Source organism: Somniosus microcephalus, chromosome 16, assembly GCF_052327205.1.
Source record: "Somniosus microcephalus isolate GS21.2 chromosome 16, FLI_Smic_1.0, whole genome shotgun sequence".
Classification (NCBI taxonomy): Eukaryota; Metazoa; Chordata; class Chondrichthyes; order Squaliformes; family Somniosidae; genus Somniosus; species Somniosus microcephalus.
The window spans coordinates 108,901,208-108,906,679 of NC_141002.1; the positions used below are offsets into that span (position 1 = coordinate 108,901,208).

A 5,472-nucleotide genomic window follows, 5' to 3' on the forward strand; every position below is an offset into this window, starting at 1 on the left:
CTCTCCTTCCCCCTCCCCCTCTCTCTCCTTCCCCCTCCCCCCTCTCTCTCCTCCCCCCTCTCTCTCCTTCCCCCCTCTCTCTCCTTCCCCCCTCTCTCTCCTCCCCCCTCTCTCTCCTTCCCCCCTCTCTCTCCTCCCCCCTCTCTCTCCTTCCCCCTCCCCCTCCCCCCTCTCTCTCCTTCCCCCTCCCCCCTCCCCCCTCACTCCCCTCCCCCCTCTCTCTCCTTCCCCCTCCCCCCTCCCTCTCCTTCCCCCTCCCCCCTCCCTCACCTTCCCCCTCCCCCCTCTCTCTCCATCCCCCTCCCCCCACCCTCTCCTTCCCCCTCCCCCCTCTCTCTCCTTCCCCCTCCCCCCCTCACTCTCCTTCCCCCCTCTCTCTCCTTCCCCCCTCTCTCTCCTCCCCCCTCTCTCTCCTTCCCCCTCCCCCCTCTCTCTCCTTCCCCCTCCCCCCTCTCTCTCCTTCCCCCTCCCCCCTCTCTCTCCTTCCCCCTCCCCCCTCTCTCTCCTTCCCCCTCCCCCCTCTCTCTCCTTCCCCCTCCCCCCTCTCTCTCCTTCCCCTCCCCCCTCTCTCTCCTTCCCCCTCCCCCCTCTCTCTCCTTCCCCCTCCCCCCTCTCTCTCCTTCCCCCTCCCCCCTCTCTCTCCTTCCCCCTCCCCCCTCTCTCTCCTTCCCCCTCCCCCCTCTCTCTCCTTCCCCCTCCCCCCTCTCTCTCCTTCCCCCTCCCCCCTCTCTCCTTCCCCCTCCCCCCTCTCTCTCCTTCCCCCTCCCCCCTCTCTCTCCTTCCCCCTCCCCTCTCTCTCCTTCCCCCTCCCCCCTCTCTCCTTCCCCCTCCCCCCTCTCTCTCCTTCCCCCTCCCCCCTCTCTCTCCTTCCCCCTCCCCCCTCTCTCTCCTTCCCCCTCCCCCCTCTCTCTCCTTCCCCCTCCCCCCTCTCTCTCCTTCCCCCTCCCACCTCTCTCTCCTTCCCCTCCCCCCTCTCTCTCCTTCCCCCTCCCCCCTCTCTCTCCTTCCCCCTCCCCCCTCTCTCTCCTTCCCCCTCCCCCCTCTCTCTCCTTCCCCCTCCCCCCTCTCTCTCCTTCCCCCTCCCCCCTCTCTCTCCTTCCCCCTCCCCCCTCTCTCTCCTTCCCCCTCCCCCCTCTCTCTCCTTCCCCCTCCCCCCTCTCTCTCCTTCCCCCTCCCCCCTCTCTCTCCTTCCCCCTCCCCCCTCTCTCTCCTTCCCCCTCTCTCTCTCCTCCCCCCTCTCTCTCTCTCCTCCCCCCTCTCTCTCTCTCTCCTCCCCCCTCTCTCTCTCTCTCCTCCCCCCTCTCTCTCTCTCCTCCCCCCTCTCTCTCCCTCCTCCCCCCTCTCTCTCCTTCCCTCTCTCTCTCTCCTTCCCCCTCTCTCTCTCTCTCTCCTTCCCCCTCTCTCTCTCTCTCCTTCCCCCTCTCTCTCTCTCCTCCCCTCTCTCCCCTTCCCCCTCTCTCTCTCTCCTTCCCCCTCTCTCTCTCTCCTTCCCCCTCTCTCTCCTTCCCCCTCTCTCTCCTTCCCCCTCTCTCTCCTTCCCCCTCTCTCTCCTTCCCCCTCTCTCTCTCTCCTTCCCCCTCTCTCTCCTTCCCCCTCTCTCTCCTTCCCCCTCTCTCTCTCTCTCCTTCCCCCTCTCTCTCTCTCCTTCCCCCTCTCTCTCTCTCCTTCCCCCTCTCTCCTTCCCTCTCTCTCTCTCTCCTTCCCCCTCTCTCTCTCTCTCCTTCCCCCTCTCTCTCTCCTTCCCCCTCTCTCTCCCTCTCTCTCTCCTTCCCCCTCTCTCTCCCTCTCTCTCTCCTTCCCCCTCTCTCTCCCTCTCTCTCTCCTTCCCCCTCTCTCTCCCTCTCTCTCTCTCCTTCTCTCCCTCTCTCTCTCTCCCCTTCTCTCTCTCTCTCCTCCTCTCTCTCTCCTTCCCCCTCTCTCTCTCCTCTCTCACTCTCTCTCTGTCACCTTCCCTCTCTCACTATTCCCGGTCCATTGACCCGAGTTACTCGGAGCAGCCGCGAACTCTGCCCAAGTTGGGAGTTGCCGTTCCCGGGACTTGTTGCTGATTTTCGGCTCTCACCTGCTCTCCGCTCCGCTGGTGCCGGGGCCGGGGGTTCGGGTTCGGGTCGCTTTCTCCGGCAATGAATCTTTTCCGTTCGCTCGCAGCGGAAATGGGAATGAAAAATGGGCGGACTGGCCCGTCACATGATCCGCTCCTGGAACAGGACCCGATCCCAGCACAATCCCAGCAACAGGACCCGATCCCAGCACAATCCCAGCAACAGGACCCGATCCCAGCACAATCCCAGCAACAGGACCCGATCCCAGCACAATCCCAGCAACAGGACCCGATCCCAGCACAATCCCAGCAACAGGACCCGATCCCAGCACAATCCCAGCAACAGGACCCGATCCCAGCACAATCCCAGCAACAGGACCCGATCCCAGCACAATCCCAGCAACAGGACCCGATCCCAGCACAATCCCAGCAGCAGGACCCGATCCCAGCACAATCCCAGCAACAGAACCCGATCCCAGCACAATCCCAGCAACAGGACCCGATCCCAGCAACAGAACCCGATCCCAGCAACAGGACCTGATACCATACTATTTCTTACTCTAGTGCTATGTGTCTCTCCCAATCCTTTGTGTACTTTATTTCCCCTTTCTAATGTTACATCCTGGTGCCCATCCCCCTGCCAAATTAGTTTAAAATCTCCCCAACAGAACTACCAAACCTCCCCGCGAGGATATTGGTTCTGGCCCTGTTGAGGTGTAACCGGTCCGGCCTGTACAGGTCCCACCTCCCCAGAACCGGTCCTAATGACCCTGGAATCTGAAGCCCTCCCTCCTGCACCATCTCTCCAGCCACGCATTCATCTGCGCTATCCTCCTATTTCTGTACTCACTAGCTCGTGGCACTGGGAATAATCCGGAGATCACTACCTTTGAGGTCCTGCTTTTTAATCTCTTTCCTAGCTCCCTAAAATCAGCCTGCAGGACCTCATCCCTTTCTCTACCTGTCGTTGGTACCGATGTGGACCACGACCTCTGGCTGTTCACCCTCCCCCCTCAGAATGTTCTGCAGCCGCTCGGTGACATCCTTGACCCTGGCACGAGGGAGGCAACATACCATCCTGGAGTCACGTCTGCGGCCACAGAAACGCCTGTCTTCGAATCCCCTATCACTATCGCCTTCCCGATCTTCCTCCTCCCCCCTGTACAGCTGAGCCACCCGTGGTGCCGTGGACTTGGCTCTGGCTGTACTCCCCAGAGGAACCATCGCTCCCACCAGTATTGGAGAGTGAGATGCACTCAGGGGACTCCTGCACTACCTGCCTGGTCCTCCTTGTCTGTCTGACCGTCACCCATTCCCTCTCTGCCTGCACACTCTTACGCTGCGGGGTGACCACCTCCTGAAACGTGCTATCCATGAAGCTCTCAGCCTCACGAATGCACCGCAGTGACACCAGCTGCCGCTCAAGCTCCGAAACCCATCCAGCTCCTCCAGCTGACGATACTTCCTGCACATGTGGTTGTCCAGGACACGGGAAGCATCCTGGAGTTCCCACATGGCAGAAGATATGCATTCCACGGGACCGAGGTGCCCTGCCTCTACTTAATAGATTATTAAATAACAACAGAAATAAACTTAAGACTTAAAAAGAACACTCAGCAGCTACTCACCAATCGGCTCCTTTCCTTGTGCTGACGTCACTTACCTCGCTCCCTGACACTCGCCCTCCCTCCGGGCTCTCGGGCCTACCTTTATCTGCGACCGCTCCTCTCGCTCTCCCGCTCTCGTGACTATTAACTTCGAGACCTTGGGTTCTGTGTCTGCACTCCTCCTTTTCAGTCAGACGTCTCACCCGCCTTCCTCCTCTCTACCGATTCCTGCGCTCACCAAATTCCTCCACTCTGCTAGCGATCCACTCCGTTTGTGGTCTCCCAGCTCTGTCTCCACGCTCTGTGCTCAAGGTTCTGTCCCCTTGTTCTGGACTCGCCCCCACCAGAGGAAATAGTTTCTCTCTGTCTACCTATCAACTCCTTTATTTATCTTAAACAACTCAATTATATCACCAATTAATCTTCTATATTCAAGGAAATGCAACCCTTTTAGCCCCGGTATCATTCTGGTGAATCTGCGCTGCCCCCCCTCCGAGGCCAATAAATCCTTCCTGAGGTGCGGGGCCCAGAACTGAACATGGTCACTCCAGATCAACGTTCCCGCTAAACTGCACGGCTGCGCAGGTGTCTGGAGCTCCCACACAGGCTGTTCACTGGCTTCTCAATAGGAGATTTCGCCCAGGCGCAAAATTTTAAATGGGATGCAAGGAAACAAAAAAGGTGACTCAACCGTGGCTAACAAGGGAAATTAGGGATAGCATAAGATCCAAGGAGAGGACGTTTAAATTGGCCAGAAAAAGCAATAATCCTGAGGATTGGGAGCAGTTTAGGATTCAACAAAGGAGGACAAAGGGATTAATTAAGAAAGGGAAAATAGAATATGAGAGTAAGCTTGCAGGGAACATAAAAACTGACTTTAAAAGCTTTTATAGATATGTGAAGAGAAAAAGATTGGTGAAGTCAAGCGTAGGTCCCTTGCAGTCAGAATCAGGGGAATTTATAATGGGAAACAAGGAAATGGCAGACCAACTAAATACATATTTTGGTTCTGTCTTCACAAAGGAGGACACAAATAACCTCCCAGAGATGTCGGGGAACATAGGGTCTGATGAAAGGGAGGAACTGAAAGAAATCAGTATTTGTAGGGAAATGGTGTTAGGAAAATTGATGGGACTGAAGGCCGATAAATCCCCAGGGCCTGATGGTCCACATCCCAGGGTACTTAAGGAAGTGGCCCTAGAGATAGTAGATGCATTGCTGGTCATCTTCCAGAACTCGATAGACTCTGGAAAAGTACCCATGGATTGGAGGGTAGCTAATGTTACCCCACTATTCAAAAAAGGTGGTAGAGAAAAAGCGGGGAATTATAGACCGGTAAGCCTGACATCGGTAGTGGGGAAAATGCTAGAGTCTATTATAAAAGATGTAATAGCAGAGCACTTGGAAAGCAGTGACAGGATCGGACAAAGTCAACATGGATTTACAAAAGGTAAATCATGCTTGACTAATCTACTGGAATTTTTTGAGGATGTAACTGGTAAAATAGATAAAGGAGAACCAGTGGATGTGGTGTATTTGGACTTTCAGAAGGCTTTCGATAAGGTCCCACATAAGAGATTAGCATGCAAAATTAAGGCACATGGGATTGGGGGCAAGGTATTGACTTGGATAGAGAACTGGTTGGCGGAGAGAAAGCAAAGAGTTGGAATAAACGGGTCGTTTTCCGAGTGGCAGGCAGTGACTAGTTGGGTACCGCAAGGATCGGTCCTAGGACCCCAGCTGTTCACAATATATATTAATGATCTGGACGAGGGAATTGGATGTAATATCTCCAAATTTGCAGACGACACAAAGCTGGGTGGG

At 56.3% G+C, this 5,472-nt stretch overlaps 1 protein-coding gene across 1 annotated transcript in view; it reads right to left on the reverse strand.

The window, feature by feature from the left end:
- tspan9a (tetraspanin 9a) overlaps positions 1 to 2,166 on the reverse strand; it is a 424,140-nt gene extending 421,974 nt beyond the window's left edge. Inside the window, exon 1 of the mRNA XM_086009714.1 lies at positions 2,063 to 2,166. The gene's annotated coding sequence lies outside the window, so the exon portion shown is untranslated. The remainder of the gene's footprint in view (positions 1 to 2,062) is intronic.
- Positions 2,167 to 5,472: the final 3,306 nt, after the last annotated feature.